This window comes from Ptychodera flava, chromosome 7 (assembly GCF_041260155.1).
Source record: "Ptychodera flava strain L36383 chromosome 7, AS_Pfla_20210202, whole genome shotgun sequence".
Classification (NCBI taxonomy): Eukaryota; Metazoa; Hemichordata; class Enteropneusta; family Ptychoderidae; genus Ptychodera; species Ptychodera flava.
Window position 1 is genome coordinate 41,714,540 of NC_091934.1, and position 8,443 is coordinate 41,722,982.

An 8,443-nucleotide genomic window follows, 5' to 3' on the forward strand; every position below is an offset into this window, starting at 1 on the left:
GGGGTCATGTATTTTTCAAACAGCTCAGAGGGGGTCACTTAATTTTCATAAGTATCCGTCCCGTCAAAAAGCAGTTTCAGTGTTCAGAAATATTCTTGGAGTTAAAAATGATTCGTTGCATGATTTCATTCTCTGAAGTTATTCACCTGTAAATCTGAACAAAAGTATAATTATCTGTCACATGAACATCTTGACTTGACAACTCTGAGGCTTGTCTTATTGTAAATCAAGCTCACTGCACTGAGGGCAATGAACAATTCCTATTACTTACATATTAGAGATATAGCAAGTTTTGTCAGGGAAATTATTTAACAGTTACCTGTACTGAGACTACTAGTACCATGAAAAGTTAAATAATACTTTTAGGTGAAATTCCAATATCATAATTGTTGTCCACATCTGAACTTTTAAATACCCTATTTGAATCAAGTACATTTGTATCAATTATCAAACGCCTATATAAAAGCACAAATATACACCTATATAAAAGCACAAATTTATTTAGTTTAGCATTGTAAAAAAATTATTCTTAGTTTTCTCATAGACTCCAGTGTATATTGAATCAACATTTCGGTGAAATTCCAAAATCCAATTTCTTGCACACATATCAACCTCTAACCATCCTAGGCTAACTAAGCACTTAAAATGAATTATCAAATGTCTATAAATACACAGATTTTGATAGTTTTGTATTGGAAAAAAATTATTCATATTTTCCTCTTAGACTCCCATGTACAGTGAATCTACGTTTTGGTATAATTCTAAAATCCAATTTCTGGCAAACACATTCATTTGTTACCATCCTAATCTAATTAAGTACATTGATATCAATAATCGAGAGTACGTAAATACATGGGTTTACCTATTTTTGTATTGGAAAAAAATTATTCATACTTTCCTCATAGACTCCCATGTATAGTGGATGAACATTTTCGGTGAAATTCCATAATCAGATTTCTTGTACACATAATATGCACCTTTAACCATCATATTCTAATGACAAGTACAATTATGTCAATTAGTGAACGTCTGTATATGCACAAGTATACCAAGTTTTTCATGGAAAAAAAATTATTCACAATTTTATCATTGACTCCCATGTATAGTGGATGAACATTTTTGGTGAAATTCTAAGGTCAAACTTTTTGTCCACATGCCAGTGGTAACAACCCTATTTCATTTAAGTACAATTATGTAAATTATCAAATATCTATAAATGCATAGATATAGTTTTGCATTGAGAAAGTATTACATAGATTCCTCATACATGTATGAGAAAATATATGTATACCATGTATAATGAATCAACATTATCAACAGCTGATTTTTAATTAAATCCAAATATCAAAACATGTACACACAAGCTTGTGCAAAAATATTGCGATTCTTCAGTAATTTCTGTCCAACCCCTTTGAGGGGTAATTTCAAAATTATAGCAAGTCAGATTGGGAAATCTGAACATTAACACCTTTTGAGTTTGTAAGGAAGATCATTTGAAAAAATCTAAGCTCTTTTTTGGGGGATTCTATCGCTCCATACCGCTGAGGTGTTTGTGTGTGCAGCTAATTTACTCAAGCAATGTGGGGGGGGGGGTCATGAAATTTTTGTCATCTTGAAAGGGGGGGGTTCATCAATTTTTGGTACAATGGGTAGGGGGTTCACTTATTTTGACTGATGCGCAGGAAGAATTTGCCGGCCCACCGCCGGCCATAATAACTGAACGCTCCCTTAGTGTTCAAATATGTTTTGAAGTACCTTAAGGGTGTTTCTCGCAGTCGTGTGGAAGTACATCCAGTGCAACATTGCCAGTAATTCTTGGTGAGAAGTTTGTAAACGTCTCACTCCTAGACATATTTCCAAAACGGTATCAGTAGCGCCATCTTATTAACAAAATGACTCAAAACTGTTCTCAATATACTAAATAACGTCCTCCGCTGCACTTATGTTTTTGCTGTCAGTAACCTCTTCAAGTTCCTGCGCTGTTAGAAGGGAAAATCTTTTTGTTTTTATCGGAGGCTCGTCATGCTATAACCACCCGCCGTTGTTTCAGAGTTGCAGACGACACTAAAGGTATAGTCACGTGATGGGGCACTTTTTTCAAAGTATTTAATAAACCCTCGGACCTTGCTTTTTCGAGCTAGTGAGGCAAGACTTATCTATATTTTCTTATCACATGACGTATTCTAGCGAATCACGACAAAAAAACATGAAGCGTTATATAAATCTTGCGAAGCAATTAGAAACATAAGACTACTATTTTAAACAAAACTTAAATGCGATCGCATGGAATGATTGCCCGTGTATCATGCAAATGACGTCACATTCTTACAACGTCGCTATGATTGAAGGAATTTGCGGGATAAGTTACTGCTCACCTGCTTATTGACGTTTTATATCCAATTCATGGTTAACGTATGACTTGCTATAGTAACGTGGAAGGGACGCGACAAACGGTCTTGTAATGTTTTTTCAGACATGGGGTTATCCTCGTAGAGGGCATTGGTGACCCTCACGTCCCCTTCACAATGTCATGAGAACAATGGCATCTTTTAAGAAACGTGCACCAGCAGGCTTAGCCGTCGCATGCCATTTCTAATATCGTCAACTAGCTAGAATAATTTTAAAAGTTCGATTTTATTTAAATTACTGTAGCAGTTTCAATGAGAATTTTCACTCACTTTTCAGTCACTACAAGATACATTTTTGAAGAAACTGCGGACATTCTGTGATAAATTCATAGAATATTTTCCAGAACTTTGTGTTTTGCTGTTGCTATGCTCAACTATTTTCAATAACCACCTTAAGTAATTGTTATTACATCACGGACAATACATCTCTCCTACTCTTTGTCACACTGCAGGTAAACGTCTACTCTGCGGGCGGGCATCGGTCAACCGAATGTGAGGTCAAGCGTATCTATCCAAAGGCGAGTCAAACAAAGCACTGTGATTCGTGAGCGTGACAGATTGGTTGCTTTCTATAGGCAATGCATGGGGACGTTGGGAGAATTTCTAGGCATTGTGTATCACATTAATTTTCCCCCGTGCGTTTATAGGTACGTAGATTACAGTCGAAATGACAGCATTCTCACTTATATCATGTTGTATTAAAGTAATGAAGAGTTTACTCTCACGAGAACTTCAATTCTGCAGTTTAGCTATCAAGACAGTTGCAGAATAAAAGTGAAAAACGAAAGAGAAGGGGGCTTAAATATGTATTAGGAACATTTGCTTGTCGATGAAGAAGAGTTTTTGCATTATTTCTTTTGTCCTTTTAATTATTAAAATGGGATGTGGCCCATGATTCTTTTTATAATCTTTTATACAGAACTATGAGTATCCTATCATCATGGTCGATTCGAACGAAACCTTAGTGATTTTCGATCATGAATGAAACCGTGCCGCAGCCACAATAATCTAAATTTAGACACTACGATGTATTTCATTTTGCTGAGCAGATTTTCTCCTCAAGCGCCCAAGCTCGTCCTGAAAAGTTCGCTTTTTCCAAACAACATATTACAATAGGGGTTTGTTCTCATGGAAGTGCCTATTTGAAGGCAAGGTTGTAAATATCTTTACAGGCAGCGGGGTCAAATATTTAGCCATTAACTTCAGTCTGGATAAGTCTACTCTTTGGCAATTTCACCGCAAAGTTAAATTCTTCAGTAAAATATGAATTTACCATCATAAAGTGCGCAAATTGCTGTCGTTTATTCAACACACTAATATACACATCTGCAAGACCTCTTTGTTTACCCTCAACATTTAAATTCGAGAGCCTATACACCAGCACATTTACTGAGAGCCCTCAGCACAGTTGAAACGCTGGTACTTTTCTGGTCGTGGACGTAAAAATCAGGATATTATTTCAGGTGGGTAAATTCAGTATGGCACCAGTGACAAAAGAGAAGGGATTTCCTTCTTCGTGCACATTATAGTTTTACTCGTCGCGGAAAATGAGATATTAATATTGATGTGTGAAAATTACGTGCACAAACGAAAGTTGGAATCCATCCAGGTAGCTTCGTTTTGAATATGGTTGCTATGTCTCAAAGAGGATAGTCAACAAACTCTTTTGTATACGTAGGTATAGACTAGTTAGAAACGCATGTGACGTTGACGTCTTGGGGAGAATTTGTGAGGTTACAAAAGACGAAATAATAAAGACGCTATTTCTAAACAAATGTGGACACCGATCGTCGATAACAGCGAGATCATTAGATAAGTCGTCAGTTATACTCAGGTTATTGAATGAGTATCTGATATCTGCCGATTTGAATAAGAACAACAATCAGCCCGTGTAAGCTTTCTTGGTGCCTCGCTCGGCGATGACAGGTTGAAAAGGTGCATTTGGCAATTTGGCTAGAATTATTATTCACTCAAAGTAAGAAAAAAAGAGAGATGGCATATTCTTTTCACCCAATGCCCACCGGTAACTTCCCTTTTAGGTGTGTTTGTTTTTCAAGATATGGTAAACAAGTTTGTTAGTGGTTCAAGACATCGTTCAAATGCCATCTTCTTCATAATGTTGGATCAAAAATGTATGCACATCGATATCATTAGATTGCAAGTTATTCGGGCAACTCTATTCTTGCATATTACTGGTATAAAATTGAAATGATATATTTTCATACTACTGATATTTTGTTGTACCTCAACTTTCCAGAATGATTGTGGTCTGCACTGTGCCTTTGAACGTGATTAAATCGATTTACATAGCATACGCATATTTTCGGATTTTTTTGAGTTGCGATTACTGTTCCCTGTATACCCATCCGGCAAGTCCTTTTCGAATGGATATGATTATTGGACAAATTGATGTTATCTTACTGTGTCCGGGTGACAAATCTCTCTTAGAAAACTGGCTTGAGGGAGTACCACCTTTGGCAGACCTGGCACGAGGGATATCAACAATAAACAAACCAGATTTTATGATAACGAAGCTGAATTATTCATGTAAATCTTTTATTTTATTTATCACTCTAAATAAATCCAGCCATAAATGGATCTGCAATAAATGAATAAAATGACATAGATAAAATAAAATACGTGATGCAAATGAATTAAGCGCAACCGACACTAAATTATGATACAGCAAAAAGCAAACAAACAAACAAGAACCCAGTTGTCAGTATGTTGTAAGCTCTTTCTAATTTTCTTTTCTTTAAAGGTGGAGCTGCATGTTGCCAACACAATTTTTTTCAAAGCAATAGTTCTCATCAAAGATGACAAGGAAACCCCCTCGCACTATGTAGTTTCAAAAAGCAGAGACTCTAAAGTTTAGTATGGTAGCATTAGTTTACTCAAAGGATGAAGTGGGTGTATATTTGGGTTAAAAACCTCAATTTTGTACTTATGATAACAATTAATATAAGTCAAAACTTCAGGCTATTTTCTGAAATGTAATATTTCACTTGAAAGAAGAGTATATGTAGAAAACGACTTTTATTTTGCATTATCTATCCTCACTCTGAAATGGCAAGGATTGAAACATTGACACTCAAAAAAGTCATTAAAATCATTATTAGCAAAATTAAAATACCTCTAATTCCAAATGTAAGAACTTTACTGCCAAACAAAATAGTCTTTTTTTTATGGAGCATTTAAAGAACATAATGTGAAATTTCAGAAAATTTGACCAAGCCAAAGAAGAGTTAAATTCTTTGAAAATTTTGAAATTTGGAGAAAAAGAAGACAGGAAATCCGTTGGTTTGCATATATTTGCATAAATTAACACTTCTGTATCACGCAACTTACAACTACTTGACACGCTAAAAGGTGAACCCAACTAATATTTTAATCTTGGTTGACAATTAATTAAAATTGAATGAATATTTGCGAAAAGTGATTTTTGAGCAAATACGCTGTGTTGGGTGAAACGCCCCTTAAGAATCCATTTCACTTTTCATTGAGATACAATAACATTTTGTTCAACAGACATCTCAATTTCGATAAAATGGCCAAGGTAACCACCGTTCAAACATATATAATTTCTACATAAGCATGCATTCGGCAACGTTCATTTTACAGAAAATCTACAACAAATATGAAGACAATTGAAGAAATATTTAACACGTTTTGTCATTTGAAAATAAATAATCAGTCATAGTTTGCCATAAACAGTGTCCTTTCCTGGTTTTTCACAGCCACAGCGCGCGCACATACACATATACATGACTTTCAAATTCAGCAAACTCTTGACAGGATTCGAACCCAGCGGTCAAAATTGCTCGGCTACGTAAGTGAGTGATGCTTGTAAAAAAATAGAGTTTCAAAAACCTTTACACTTTTAATGCATATAATCTGCAATGTAAGCACTCTGTTTTGAAATTAACGTATTTTACCATATATTTACTAAGTCGTCACAATTACTGTAATTACTTTATTTCATTTCGTTTCCAAATCTTTATTAAGTACATGTACATTTTGTTTTTTCTTTCCCTTTTTAGGACATCCCCTCTGACAAGAGGAACATATACAATGGATACTCATTCAATGACTCCTCGTACTACCAGTGGTGAGAAACTGAAAGAATTCGTGAGCAAAGAACCAAAGGTATTAAAAAAGCCATAAAAGTAGATTTTTGCGAAGTTTGAAATAAAGGACAAACCTATTTCCTACACATCACCTTAGTTTAAAAAAATCAATCAACAGGGACGTTTGTTTGGCTTGTCCTCCCGCCCCCGTGCTTGTCCTGTGACAGTTACCTTTTAAGGGAAGAATACAAGAAGACAACCTGATGAACTTAATTAATTAGAATAATGTTGACCCCTATGCTTATGTTTAAAATATTCATTCATTCAATACATTCTTTCACAAACTGAGCGATTAATTAAAGATAACAAATGACCAAAAACTAAGATATAGTATTTTCTTTCCACTGATAGAGAGAAAAAAACTCATGAACTTTTACGTTCAGTGGAGTACTTATTTAGGAACAGGTGTGCTCAATTAATGCGGTGTATAGTCTGGCTGCTTGATATTACAACAATAGGGACCGTAAAAACATAGGTAAAGGCTAACAGCTATAAACATGAAAATGTTGATTACTCTCCAAGTGATCAAATGAAATTTAGGAAAATACAGACTTCCCGAAAAATGACGCAGAAGTATGACGCGCATGCAAAGAATGGAAAACGACAATTTTACCTGCAATAATGGACAATAGCTTAACAACTGTCGTTACATTCTGTAGAATGTAGTAATGTTTGGTTAGCTAGTTAGCATTTTATTATAGTGACATGGTTTCACATACCTAAATAAATACGTACACTTGATTAAACTTTGGTAAGCTTGCCATTTGATGGTATACCAGTGACTGCGTTACTGTATAATCTATAAAAGACAAAATGAAATTCGTCTTCAACAGTATTTTCCTGACAAAGAGTATATATTTTCTTTCTTCAACCTGTAAGCAAGAGTATCGACCAGTTTCAATTCTCAACTTTAATGCGTTAACATACATCCACGCTAAAGAAAGAATATTTGATGTATAATTGATATATAAATTGATTTAACACCACAAGTTCAGCGAGCTGATAAGTATATTTGATCAGTACAGCCAGAATCTAGTCATATCGGTGGACAATGAGCTTTATGTCCAGAATTGGTGTGTTTGATATGCAAATCCTGCAGCCACTATTGACCAGTCTAAATACAGTTACACGTCTCAACAAGTGTAAATCCAGATTTTATTCAAAACAGTTCAAAGGGAAGATGCAAAAGGGAATTCCATAGTTCAGATAATGATGTTGATGAAGGGTCACACAGAATAACTTCATTCATTGTGCTATGGTCATTCATACCGCATTTCGTTCATACAAATACAAGAAGAGCGGTGTTCTATAATGGCGAATGAACTTTACCTGACATTGTCATTTAGCGTCGTGTCCTTGACGAATATTTTTGCCAACGCTCACGTTGATTTTTCTGACAGGTATTTCAAGACCCAATTCACGGAACCGTTGAGCTTGACCCTGTGTACATGGTAATTATCGACAAGCCAGAGTTCCAACGTTTGAGGGAGATAAAACAGCTAGGAACAGTCAGCTTTGTATATCCAGGTGCTGTCCATACACGATTTGAGCACAGTATAGGGTAATACATTGCTTTATAGTATTGTCATTGTTGCGTCTTTAATACCAAAGTGTAAAGCTTAATACCTTTTGCCATTAGCTCATAGTTATTGTCTTCCTGTATTATTTCATTCCATAGCACATGCTACTTGGCCTTGAGGATGGTCAGGCATTTAAAAGAAAAATATCAACAAAGTCTGGGAATAACAAATGAAGAGGAGTTATGCATTGGATTAGCGGCGCTGTGTCATGATTTGGGCAAGTGGCTATCTATGAAACCTTTTTATTCTGGTTTGAGAGTTCAGTACTTTTGAAAATTCTTTAATGACTTTTGAAATTACATAATGTTTTAAACTTAGTCATCATACT

At 35.3% G+C, this 8,443-nt stretch overlaps 1 long non-coding RNA gene across 1 annotated transcript; it reads left to right on the forward strand.

The window, feature by feature from the left end:
- Window positions 1-3,791: 3,791 nt before the first annotated feature.
- Window positions 3,792-8,327, forward strand: LOC139137588 (uncharacterized). The gene is made up of 4 exons (XR_011553412.1): window positions 3,792-3,871; window positions 6,449-6,554; window positions 7,936-8,096; window positions 8,214-8,327. It is a non-coding gene; the product is annotated as an uncharacterized lncRNA (long non-coding RNA).
- The last annotated feature ends 116 nt before the right edge of the window (window positions 8,328-8,443 follow it).